Genomic DNA, 13,907 nt, shown 5'->3' with positions numbered 1-13,907 from the left:
AGAACTCTACTGAGAATTGCTGCTGTAACAATATATACTGAATACTTTGTTCAAATATTGCCTGTTAATAAAAGTCATATTTTTCTTTGAGATTATTTTCTCTTAAAGTTCTATGGTTTGTATTTTCTGATTACACCAAACTGTGCAGTTGACTTACATTGTTCTAGAACATGAAGTTAGAGACAGAAAAGTCACTTTGTTAAAATGGATGCATCTGATTAAATAAAATGACAGAGTATTAAAATGTTACGAGTTGAGAAATATATAATTAGGAATTTTTTCTCTCATTGCTAAAAGGGAAAGAAATTCCTATTTGCAGAATAATTCCAAAGGAAAGTCTATTTTTTCCAACCCAGGCCCCCTTTTGTTTTTCGTTTTTTTTTTTGGCTGCGTTGGGTCTTCGTTGTTGCGCACAGGCACTCAGTAGTTGTGGTGCGTGGGCTTCTCAATGCGGTGGTTTCTCTAGTTGTGGAGCACAGGCTCTAGGCACATGGGCTTTAGTAGCTGTGGCTCGTGGGCTCTAGAGCGCAGGCTCAGGAGTTGTAGCACACAGGCTTATTTGCTCCGCATGTGGGATTTTCCCAGACCAGGGATCGAACCCGTGTCCCCTGCACTGGCAGGCGGATTTTTAACCACTGTGCCACCAGGGAAGTCCCCTCTTTTGGTTTTTAAGTAAGGTCTCATTTATATTGAAAAATTATTGTGATAATTTATGGAACCAAAAGCATATTATCTTTTGGTTAGCCAAGTAACATCTACACCAGAATAAGTAAAGGAATATTCTTGTAAAGTTTATGACATATCTTCAATGTTTTAATACTTCTTTAATTGTGTAAAATGATAATCTTTCTTGTTGTCAGTCTCCATCTTCCCTCCCTTCCTATACAGGCTTGTAAATCTTCCAAGGCAGAATACAAAAGATAACACGTGAAATTGGCATTACATCTACGGAGGACAATTTGGCAATCTCTATCCAAACTGAAAATACCTTTTGATTTAAAGATTGCAGTCTAATGAGTTATTGGTATACTTATCCATTTTATGAGACTATTAGTTGCGGCTTAGTTTGTAATTTAGTAATGGCTTGGCAACAACCTAAATGTCCACCTGTAGGAGATTGGTTGAAATAGATATTTGCATACAATGGAATATTATACTGCCCCTAGGAAGAATGAGACAGTTCTTTACACAGTGATATGGAAAGATATCCAGGATATTTTAAGTGAAAAAGGAAGGAACTTAACAGTGTATATAGTACGTTATCTTTTGCATAAAAAGAGGTACATATAAGTGTATTTTAATATATATTTACAACATATCTTGGGAAGGCTACATTAGAAAATGTTAAGTGATTGCCTCCGGAACTGGAGTAGTTGAAGGGCAGGGATGGGACTGCCAATTATTTTTCACTATATTTTGTCACAGTTCATTTTGAGTTTTGCATGAAATCATTTCCTAATTTATATAGATAGATAAAAATCTATATAGAGTTTAGCTTAAAAGAATATGTGGTCACTTCAGAATTTTAAAAAGAAAAATATTATACTACTATTGCTGCTGATGAATTACCAGCTTTTAGGGCTAATAAAAACATTTTCATATGCACACTCTGTATAGTTTATCATAAAGTTCCTCAAAATCCTTGAATTTTATTTTAAAAAATCTTTTAAATGCTTGCTTCAAAATTAGTAGAGAGTGAAAAAAACACCTTCATGAGGCTCCTTCATGGAAAGAAAACAGATAAGAAACAGGAAATTATAAAGTGTTTTCCAAAAAAATGAACCCAAAGTAGTTTCTCTGGACAGTTACCGTACTGGGTTTTATGAGACCCTTTGAAAATCCTGTCTAATCTATAACTATGGCTTTACTCTCAATTAAATTATAGTTTGCCCTGACTGGCAGGATGTTAAGAACTGAAGAAAAGTGTTCGGAATGATATCTTGAAAAGAAGTATTAACAGTAGAAGATGTTTAGATGATCAAGAAAAAGGGCTGGCTTGGCTTCGTCTGAGAAGTTCAAGCGAGGTTCTAGGCGGCCTCCTGCAGAGAAATTCCCAGCGGACTTCCTTTTCCGGCCGGACCTGTCGAGGGCCGCCGCACTGACTCCGGTCTTCGACGGCAGCACCGCACCACGGGCCTGCGAGCTTCGACCACACCCTCAGGAGGGCCGGACTGCCTGACCTCCTGAGCCCCAGAACTAATAGATCCGGCTCCACCCGGCCCCGCCCTTCTGAACCTCGCTAGCGGCTACGCGCTGGAGGGTGTGCGCGCCGAAGTGTGCGCGCGTGAAGCGTGCGCGCGCGAAGTGTGGAGGCCCGATCCTGCCGGTCCCTCCCTGTCAGACGCGGCCGCCGGGCTCAGGGGCTCGGACCTAGGCCACCTGGGCCAGTACCCGGCCAGCCCGGCGTCGTCGGAGCACGTCACCACCTCCAGCGTCACCTCCCGGCGCTGTAGGATCCGCAACCCTCCGCTTTTCTGACGGGGAGGGGCGCGGCGTCGCCACGTGACGCCTCGTCCCCGCCCGGGCCTGGTCACATGGGTGGCGCGGCCGCTGCGTCAGTCACTGTCCTGGTTGCGGGAGTCGAGCGCCGTCGCTGCCGCCGCCAGCGGACGGGGCGGGGGATCCCTGTGCCAGGTCCTCGTCAGCCCGCCCCTGCCTCCTCAGCCAGCCGTCCCGGTCTGGGCTCGACAGTCATGGAGCGGGGCGGAACCTCCGCCTGTGCTGTGTGAGGTGCGTCGCCACCGCCGCCGCCTGCGCTTTTCGAGACCTGCCGAACCCCTGCCGCCGCCCGGAGCTCCTCGCCCTTGTCAGTTTGTCGCCGCCCCCCGAGCGGGTTCGAATGCGCGTCCGGTGAAGGTGCAGGCCCGGCGCCGCCTCTGCCGCAGCCGGGAAATGGTTCGGGCCTAGCGGAGCCGGGACTGGAGGTGAGAAGAGCAGACAGACGGACTGAGGGCCGGGCCCGGCCGCGGGGAGGGGCTGGGGGGAGGGGAGGACAGGGTCCGTTTGGGGGCCCGGAGAGACTCTTCGGGCTAGGGCTGCTCGAGACGGCTTCCCTCGTCTTCGCGTTCCACCCCCGACCCTCAAAAATACAAATTAATTAAAAAGGCTAACCCAGTCCTAACAAAAATTACCAGAAATCAGTCTTTTCACTGTTTCTCCTTTCCCCTTTCGTCCATTAATCCATTCCTTCCCTCAGAAATTCCATCGACTGATCTGTTACTTTTTAATACCCTTCTCAATTTCAAGTTATTTCTAGTTAAAGAGAAAATAGGCCTAGGTTCTGGCTATCATTACCCAACTAGTTCTCGCTTTCCTTCTCGCGATCCTGCGTACGTCCTCCTCCACCTCCTCCTCCACCACCTCCTCCTCCTCCTCCTCCTCCTCCTCCTCCTCCCCGCCCCCCCCCGCAAAAAAAAAAAAAAAGGAAAAAAATTTCCGCCTTCGACTGGCGAAGGGGGTTGACTAAAAATGGGAATGTGGGGGTGTAATACTTGAATACCCCCCCATAACTTCAGAATCGGTTAGCTAGTTACCCCGATACCTTGCATTTGGATATTGATGTGTAGGCCTTTTCTCCAGCTGCCTGTGCCCGGGGTTAATCTCGTAATTGACGTCAGTGCTTTGTTCCTTCCACTTTGCTGTTCCTTCCACTCTTTGAGGATGGATCATGGGATATAGGAGTTTGAGTTGTATTCTTATTGCCTTTTCTTTCACAAACGGTATCATTTGTAGGAATGATACAAAGGTGCAAATTTGTACAAAGATACAAATCTGAAATGCTTTTGTATGGAGTTCAAACTAAGACGAAGAGTTCGATTTAGGGTTCTCACGGTCACTTGCAATTAAGAATTGTGCGATTTCTTTTCAGCTGGCCTGTTGGAGATTTTAAACTAAGGCCAGTCCCTTTTCCAGTTACCACTGTTTTTCCTTACAGAATCTAAGCGATAGTTCCTTGTGAATAGGATGTTTGTAAATGTGACGTTTAAAATGTCTTGTTTTTGAGGGTTCAGATGTTAAAAGCGCAAAGCTTTGTTTCCATATTGATTCTGCAAAGCTTTGTAAAGTGCTCCTTTTATTTAACTGTCCTTTAACTTATCAAAATTGAAATATGAAAACTTTCTTAATTTGACATTTAATAAAGAGCCTCTGTGGCCTGTGAATCTTGCCTAGAATCATCTTTGGTTTTACGTGTATGAAGAAGTGTTGGCAAGTGGCCATCTGGTTTTTAACAAAGCTGGCTTCTTTAAATTGCTCAGGTTTATTTTACTCATTCATCAATGCCTCCTTCAGTCTCCAAACATTAAAAAAAAATCTTAAGAAGTTATTTTAAATTATCTTTTAGCATTAACTTACCTGAGGCAATAAAAAAAAAATTTTTTTTTTTTAACACCAGCATTTTCATTCAGTTTGTGGTGGCTTGCAGGCTGACGGCTTTGGTTTTTGTTAGCTCTACTGGAACAGTAGGCAGATTTTGCTTTAAATAAAATTCTGTGTCAAGTGGAGGCAAGATAGGATGTTTGTGAGTGACCAAACTTTTACTGTTTGATTTAAAAAAAAAAAGAGCTTAGCTGTGATTATTCAAAAATGCTCTACAGTTTTGAGGTGTAAAGGTGATTCTACAGTGCTTTGAAGCTGTGTAATTAAGCATTCTTAAAGATAGCATATTTTCATTCAGCTTCAGTTTCTTCTTGTCAGATGATGTACATTCCCTTCTCTGTGCTCTTGAGATACTGTACCCCCTTTGTGACAGTTGATGCATTCTGCTTTGTATTGTAATTTTTTTTATAGATCTGTCATGTCTTTAGAGCAAGAACTATATTTATACCTCTTTGTGTCCTTCCCAGTATTTTATACAATTACTAGGTTGAATTTGAATGTGATATCCAACCCAAGATTTCACAAAAGGGTACTCTTAAAAAAAAAAAGCTGTATGAGCAAGTGATCAGTATTTATTTGTAGGGGAAAAAGTAGCTATCAGCTACAGAAGATGACAGAAGGTGAAGCCTTCTAAAATTATGTATCTTACATTTTTTTTAAGAGTTAAGGTAAATGTCATGGTTTTATGTGTACCTGAGAGGAACAAAGAAAACAGGTATTCTTTTGTGGCCACCTACTGGTTTAGAATGAAGTCCAAAATGTATGAGGCCTTCTCTTCATAGTATTTTTCATAAAAATCAAAGAGGTAGTCTTTTTTTTAATATAAATTTATTTATTTATTTATTTATGTCTGTGTTGGGCCTTCATTGCTGTGCGCGGGCTTTCTCTAGTTGCTGCTAGCGGTGGCTACCCTTTGTTGCGGTACCAGGCTTCTCATTACCGTGGCTTCTCTTGTAGCTCTAGGTGCGCAGGTTTCAGTAGTTGTGGCACGCGAGCTCAATAGCTGTGGCTCGCGGGCTCTAGAGTGCAGGCTCAGTAGTTGTGGCGCACGGGCTTAGTTGCTCCACGGCATATGGAATCTTCCTGGGCCAGGGCTTGAACCCGTGTCCCCTGCATTGGCAGGCAGATTCTTAACCACTGCGCCACCAGCGAAGTCCCCAAAGAGGTAGTCTTAAATATCGAAGGCACACCTGGACAGTGACCCAGAAGTGCAGTGTGTATTATAAAAATTGATAACTTAGATTTGATTTTATTTTACTTTTTTTAAATTTTTTATTGAAGGATAGTTGATTTACAGTGTTGTGTTAATTTCTACTGTAAAACAAAGTGACTCAGTTATATACATATATGCATTCTTTTTTATATTCTTTTCCATTATGGTTTATCCCAGGATATTGAATATAGTTCCCTGTGCTATGCAGTGTGACCTTGTTTATCCATTCTGTATGTAATAGTTTGCATCTACTAACCCCAAACTCCCAGTCCATCCCCTGCCCCCCTGTCTGTTCTCTATGTCTTTTGAGTCTGTTTCTGTTTTGTAGTTAGGTTCATTTGTGCCATATTTTAGATTCCATATATAAGTGATATCATACGGTATTTGTCTTTCTCCTTCTGACTTACCTTACTTAGAATGATAATCTCTAGTTGCATCCATGTTGCTGCAAATGGCATTATTTTGTTCTTTTTTATGGCTGAGTAGTATTCCATTGTATATATGTACCACATCTTCTTTATCCATTCATCTGTCAATGGACATTTAGGTTGTTTCCATGTCTTGGCTATTGTGAATAGTGCTGCTATGAACATAGGGGTGCATATATCTTTTTGAATTATAGTTTTGTCCAGATATATGCCCAAGAGTGGGATTGCTGGATCATATGGTAGATTTTATTTTTTATTTCAGCTCTCTTCTACAGATAACTTACTATAAAACTTTCCTGTATAATGTAAAGGATTTCCAGCTTTTGAACCCCCAGTCTTCATTATGGTTTTCCCATTTCCTTTTTTATTTTCTCTGAAAAGTTGGAACAATTATATTGATTTCTGGGAGGGTGTTTGCTAGTCTCAGTTAATTGTGAAATAAGGTGTAGTCAGTGAGTAAAAATTGCTTAAAGCTAACCTGACCTGTTACCTTGCTACTTTTCCCTTTGGTTTAAGGAGAGCACCCCTACTTGCAGTAACTCCCCACACCCAGAGATTGACATGAATAGATTACTCTGGAAAGCCAGTATGGTTTGGCTACCCAGATACTGTCGTGATCTGTTCTGGAACTGGGCTTCCTCTGTCTGCTTTGGGCCTGAATGGGTCTCCCATGATTTTGTCAACTTGGAGCTGCCTAGTGGGTTATGATGTTTCACTTTGACTTTTCCTTTTCTTGTCATCACTAGGGTAGGGACAGTTTTATGGAAAGGTGAGTAGAGTCAATACTCTTCATAGATAGGCCTTCCCACCTCTTTCCAATTGCTATCATTTCTTCCATCTGGAATATCACTTTTCCTGTCTTGTTCCTTGTCTCTTAACATTTCATCATCTTTTAAGGCACAGTGCAAATACCATTGCCTTAAGTTTTGCTTGATTCCCTACCCCAATAGTGACTTATCTCCTTTGAATCCCTGTATCGCTTTGTATCTCTCTTAATATTTGTTATGCAGCTAACTATGGGACTGTAGCAGGCTGGATGACTTTGAGCACAATCAGTGAAGACTCACTAGTAGAATAAAGACTCTGTTATACTATTTTATTGTATATCTCTAAGAATTAAAATAATAATCCAATTTAAGATTTTACTAAAAAAATTAACACTAATTCCTTAATATCATCACATATTCTGGTCGGTGTTCAAATTTCCTCGATTACAGTTTTTGTTTTGTTTTAACAGTTTGTCTGAATTAGGATACAAATAAGGTTCATACATTTTATTGTGTTGATGTGTGTCTCAACCCTCTTTTCTTTCTGTCTTTTTGTTCTTGTTCCTATACAATTGGTTTGTGAAAGAAACCAAGCTTTTGCCCTATGAGATTTCTCACAGTCTGGATTTTGCTGATTGCATCCCTTTGGTTTCATGTAATATGTTCTTCTGTCCACAGTTTTTCCTGTAAATTGGTAGTTACCTCTAGAAGCTTGCTCCGATTCAGGCTTGAATGTTTTTTTTTTCAATGGGAATAGTACTTCATAGGTAGAGTTGTGTACTTCCTATGTATTCTTAAACCCTCAATCTGGCTTCTCATCCTAGCATGCCAGTGAAATAACTCTTATCAGGGCCACCTGTGACTTGTACATTGACAAATTGTATAATCATTGCTTACTCCTTTACCTCTTTCTATACTTGACATTGTTAACCATTGTCTCCTTGATACTGTTTTTTTTTCCTTGACTTTTGTGACTGTCCCTTTCCTGCCTTTCTTACTACTAGCTGCTTCTTTGCAGACTCTTAATTCTCTGCTAATCATATTGATATTTATGAAGTTCCACCTTGACCACCTCTTTTCACTCTTCCTGGTGATTTCTTCCATTTTTGTTGCTGTAGCTACCATCCTTAAGTGTTTTAAACTCACCAGAACTCTTTGATCCAACTGAATATCCCTGTTTAGATTGTCCAGTAGGTACTCTGTTTTAGTTAGGAGAGCGACACATACCTAACTGAAGCAAAAAGAAGAATTTTTTGGAAACATACGGGTATCCTGTGAATTCTCAGAAAGGCAATCAAGCCATAGGAGGACAGCTGGAACTCAGGAACAGCTAGATCCAGGGACTCCATATGTGGTCAAGAGTATCTCTTTATGTCTCACAAGATACTCTTTTTTTTTTTTTTTTCACACAAGATACTCTTTGTGTGTTCAGTTAGTTCTTTCTTGCTGCAGGTCAGTTTTTAACACTTACTAATATCTTTTGAGTTTTAAATCTTATAGTTTCTGCCATCAGAGAGACTGACCTGATTCTCAGTCTCAAATCTCAGGAAAGGGACTCGTTAGGTTATAGGTCCAGCTCTGGACCACAGCTCTGGCTAGCGGGCTACATCCCAGAAAGAAGAGGAGTAAAGGACACTCTAAAACATAGTTGTCCAGTTCATTCATTCCATGGCTATTGCGCGCACCCACACAGAGTCCTACTTTTCTTATATATATTAAATATTTTCTTTAACATAATCTCACTATCTCTATATACCAGCAAACACTCTCATCTCTTCTATGGAAACAACCCAAATTCATATCTACTTACCACATCCAGAGGTCATTGTTCTCTGAGTCCAGATTCTAAAGGTGATGCTCTTTGTTAATCAGGCCTAGCTATGCTTTGTCACATGTTTGAAAATTGTGGACTAAGTACTGAATTTAACCATCCCCAGCATAACTGATACACAGTGGTAGGAAAAAAAAAATAGCTAAAAACTCTTATGAGGGGAGGGAAGAGGAAGGTATCATTGTTCCGAAACTTAACACCGTATCTTGCTGGACAGGTACAGTAGAAGGTAAATGATAGAACCAGCAAATGGCATGGGGCTTCATTTGTTGACTTACTTCCTTGCAAATGGAGTGAGTTCTTTGGCAGCCAAATGAAGATTTTCAATTCTGTCCACTAGAAAGATTTTCCCTTTCTGACACTTAGAGGACATTTGAAAGAAAGGAGAGGGCAGTTCTGTGTTACCTTAGCACAAGGGTTGACACACTAAGGTTAGTAGGCCCAATGCTGCCTGCTTTTGTATGGCCTGAGAGCTAAGAATGGTTTTTACATTTTTTTTAAATGGTGGGAAAAAGTCAAAACAAGAATATTTTGTGGTATGTGAGAATTATAGGAAACTCAAAATTCAGTGTCCATGAATAAAGTTTTACTAGAGCACAGACAACACACCCATCTGTTTATGTATTGTATGTAGGTGCTTTTGCTGATACAGTGGCAGAGTTAAGTAGTCCTAACTTTATGGCCTGTGAAGCCTAAAATATTTACTTTGTGGCTTTAAAACAGTTTGTCAACTTTTGTCTTAGCAGATCAAATGGCCTTTAGTGGATATTTGAGTATGAGGATTGCCTTAGGGTTGAGCAGTTAGTTACAAGGTCCTATTTACTATGGTGGTTGTTAGGGGATTTTTTGTTTGATTGTGTGTGTGTGTGTATATATGTATATGTATATATACATATCTCTGTGTGTATGTATGTATAAATGTGGGTATACATGTGTGTATACATATGTGTGTACATACCCATTTACATATACATATAGAGATATAAATAAAACAGGTGGAGTCTGCATATTGGCCTAGCTTTAGTTAAGGATTCAGACTTTATCTGTCAACTGTACCCTGCAGGTAGGATCACACTATAGGTTACATTGTAACATGGTTGCTCTTAGTACAGCTATGTGAATGGGGGAGAGAATTTTGAGGAAAGCTGGGAGTGAGTGAGGTGAGAGTAGAAGATGATCAAATAGTCCCTGTAAGTGTTGATTCTGCTACTTCTCAATCCCCTCACCCTTAAATTCTGCTATTTTCCTTGCCTTGGAGGATGTACCACTATCATTGTTTTTTCTAGAAACCTGCAAGTTGTCCTTGATTCCTCCATTTTACATCTCACATCTGTCTGGCCCCAAGATTCTACCTCCTTAACATCTTTGACTCCAAACCCTTTATCTACATTATCAACACTCCTACTATTACTGCCTTAATCTAGGCTTTCATTTCTTACCTGGATTCTTCTCATTTGTTTCCTTATAATCTACTTCATCCTGTACCAAAGTGATTTTTTTCCCCCTCTAAACTGCAAATTCACTTCTCTTAGAACTCCTTAGTAATGTTGTATTTTCTGTAGTATTTTTCTAACTGGGCATTCTTGTACATTAATGAGTTTTATGTAACTTCTAAAGGACTGCTTTATAGCCAAGTAATCCCTTGGGAGTTTGTTGCTGTGTTTAGATTTTGTTTATTATTGTGTTTGTGCCAACTCATAAAGCATTGTACTGATGATGCTCAGACAGGGAAAGATGGTGAGTTAAATTAGGTCATGTCATGGTATATGTTAGTATAGGCAGGCCAAACCCCGGCTTAGTATTTAGTATCATATTTTCACTGTGAGATGTATCTGGTAGATCCCATCTTGTAATTAATCAACGTGAAACAGTTTGTTTGCAGTGTGTGTGTTTTATTCCAAACTTCAGCAGTGATTATACTAGATACACATTTAATGTAGTTTTCATTAAGGTACTGAACCACAAATGAACAAGAAAGATTGCCAGAGTTAACAAGTTGGCCTCTTTAAAACTGACATTTAAGGACCGCTAGCTGGTATGGTAGTATATATATAAGGTTGTATTTCCCTAAATTAGCAAATAAACATTTGCAGTTATTAAATCTGTTTAGTTTTACATATTTATAAGCATTTTATGCACTACTGTTATTGAAGTCAAATTACAGAAGTGGTTTAAAAATATAGGACTATGAGAATTCCCTGGTGGTCCAATGGTTAGGACTCTGCGCTCTCACTGACAAGGGCCCGGGTTCAGTCCCTTGTCGGTGAACTAAGATCCCACAAGCCACGCGGCACAGCCGAAAAAAAAAAATTGTGTGTGTGTGTGTGTGTGTGTGTGTATAAAACTAGACCTGAGACTACATATTTCCAGGATTGAATACATCATTGGTCTAGTTTATGTAAAACAACATAATCTGTTACATTAGCATTTTATTTATTTATTTATTTTGCCTGCACTGCGTGGCATGCAGGATCCTAGTTCCCTGACCAGGGATGGAACCCGTGCCTCCTGCAGTGGAAGCATGGAGTCCCAGCCACTGGACCACCAGGGAAGTCCCACTAGTGTTATTTAAATTTTTGTTTTGTATTTAATTTTTTAAAGTTGTTTTAGTGTTACGGTTGCATAAGAGCTATATAACATAATGAGTTCATACGTAATTTTATATCCATACCAGATTCTTAATATTATAATTTTTAAAAGGTCATCACTCAAGATCTGGGAGATATTAATTTTCTCTGGAAAGGTATCCTATGTCTTTCAGATTTCAGAAACAAACCCACAGGTCTAGTCTGATCCCCTGTATTTCAACAGTCTTACCTTTCATTTTGTACTCCCCCAATCCTATTTTCCAACTACTCTTGATCTGTCTCTATTCCCTGGGTGTATGCTATATGTTCTCTCTTTAGGGCTGTCCCACATGGTATTCTTTCTGCTCAGAACTAACTTCCCTCCCTTCCTCTTCTTCCTTCCCTTCCCTCCTCCTATCCTCCTGCCACCTTTCTGTAGTTGGTCTAGCTGCAACGAAATCTTGGAGATCATGGGTAATTTTTATTTTTATATCCTTAGCCTTAGTGCAGTGTGTGACACAACATATGCCCTGGTTAACTACAGTATTAACGTTGTACCGTATATATAATATTGGTCTATACTGAAGAGACAGATTTTAAAATCAGAGTTATAAAGCCTTCAGAATCTTCTGAGTTCTGTTTAAATATGTTACAAGTCTGAATTAGAAAATAGTTTGACAATAAGTTTACTCTTATCACTTTATAAATTGATTTTTCAAAGTAAATATTCTCTCTGCCATAATAACTCATTTAATATATAAATTTGTATTCCGTGATTAAAGAGCAATAGCCTTAAATGACCTTAACTACCTTTTAAAGCAATATGCTTATTTACATTTTAATAGAACCTTATTAACAAGAAGTCAGGGTAATTAGGATAGGGGCTAATTTAAGTTCACAAGCTTTGAGTATACGCCTTCTTCATTCAGTACATTAGCGTTTTCTCTCTAACCTTTTTTGTAATATTCTAAGACAGTAAATATATTTTAGGAAACCCAGATACTTTATTATCACTTGTCTTCCACATATGCAGATGAAGATGAAATTAATCAGAAATAATTCCTTTTTAGTGTAAACTCTAAAGAACCTTTGCTGTGTAATGCTTTTTAACTTTTGTTTAATTTGCTATATGCATTTTAAGTAATAAAATTGCCTTTATTTTGCCTTTTGACGTGTGTTATTTTCTCTTGGCTTCCTCAGGTACTATAAATGAAAGCAGTCTTGAAGTACTCTTTTGAACAGATCATTTCTTTCTGGGTGTTGTTACTGAAACACTCAGTTTTTATACCGTCTCAGTTTGCCAAGTATGATTATGAGATTTTACAGTCTAGCACTTGTATTTGGTGAACATTTGAGAGTGTAGGTTTTAAGTAAAAATAGAAATTGATCATTTCTGTACAAGTGTTTTTTTTTCTTGTACATATGTTGTTTTTTTTCTTTTAGATAAACTCTTTTAGAGAAATTGCTTTAAAAACAACCGAATTCATTTAGTATCAATATTAATGCTTTATTTGGTGATAATATATTGAACGCAGGAAATGAGGTAGTAAATGAGATAACCCCTAGTAAATGAGAGAACCTCTACTTTCTAACCAAGTTGTGAAGTTCATTAGTTTACTCATTTAAGTGATTTTCTACTAGGTTATGTTCTAGGTATGCAATGCTGAAAAACAAGCACGTTCCCTGATTATTATCTTAATTGTGATCAGGTACTCTGAAGGAAACAGGAATTGTCTACATGAATTTTTTTAAGGTGGAAAGAGCGCCACAGTTCAAGAAGCCTAAAAAAGGCCCTTGGTGGGAGCTGGGAGGGGAGGGCAGTGAGATATAAAATAAATCTGATGAGATAGGCAGGAGTCACATCAGTAGAAAGTCAAATCCTGGCTTTGAAGGCCATGTTAAGTACCTTAAAGTTTATCCTAAGGCAAGTGGAAAGCTTACTAAAATTTTTAAAGCAGGGGTTGAGTGAAATGATCTGGTTTGTGTTTTAAAAAGATCACTTAAAAAAAAATCACTTTAGGGCTTTCCTGGTGGTGTAGTGGTTAAGAATCCGCCTGCCAATGCAGGGGACACGGGTTCGAGCCCTGATCCGGGAAGATCCCACATGCTGCGGAGCAACTAAGCCTGTGTGCCACAACTACTGAGCCTGCTCTCTAGAGCCCGCGAGCCACAACTACTGAAGCCCGTGCGCCTAGAGCCCGTGCTCTGCAACAAGAGAAGCCACAGCAGTGAGAAGCCCGCGCACCACAACGAAGAGTAACCCCCACTCGCCACAACTAGAGAAAGCCCACGCGCAGCAACGAAGACCCAACACAGCCAAAAATAAATAAACAAATAAAATAAATTTATTTTTTTTAAAAAAGATCACTTTAGCTGCTGTATGAAATATGGATTAGAGAGAGATGAGGGGAACTAGGAGTCCCAATTAGAAGGCTGTAGCATTTGTCCAAGTCTGAGGTAAAATGATGGCTTGTTTTGAACAGTGGCAGTGGAGAAGGAAGGGAACTGATAAATTCAAAACATATTTTGGAGGCCATGGTTATGGAGTGGATGTGGAGAGAGGTTGAAGGGAGTGTTCAGCAAGAGCAGGTGGTTGGTAGGATGAGGATCACTGGAGCAGAAGTTGTTGGCGGTAGGGAAAAGAGATCAAGAAATCAATTTTGGATGTATTAAGATTGATATTCCTCAGTCAAAGGACATGATCAAACAGGCTTGATGTGGAGT

General features: G+C 39.7%; 1 protein-coding gene across 1 annotated transcript in view; it reads left to right on the top strand.

Moving 5' to 3' along the window:
• The first annotated feature begins 2,235 nt into the window (after positions 1-2,235).
• AFF4 (ALF transcription elongation factor 4) overlaps positions 2,236-13,907 on the top strand; it is a 93,576-nt gene continuing 81,904 nt past the window's right edge. Inside the window, exon 1 of the mRNA XM_060143576.1 lies at positions 2,236-2,924. The gene's annotated coding sequence lies outside the window, so the exon portion shown is untranslated. The remainder of the gene's footprint in view (positions 2,925-13,907) is intronic.

The sequence above is a fragment of the Lagenorhynchus albirostris genome, chromosome 3, assembly GCF_949774975.1.
Source record: "Lagenorhynchus albirostris chromosome 3, mLagAlb1.1, whole genome shotgun sequence".
Taxonomy (NCBI): domain Eukaryota; kingdom Metazoa; phylum Chordata; class Mammalia; order Artiodactyla; family Delphinidae; genus Lagenorhynchus; species Lagenorhynchus albirostris.
This window is presented reverse-complemented; position numbering and strand designations above follow the sequence as displayed.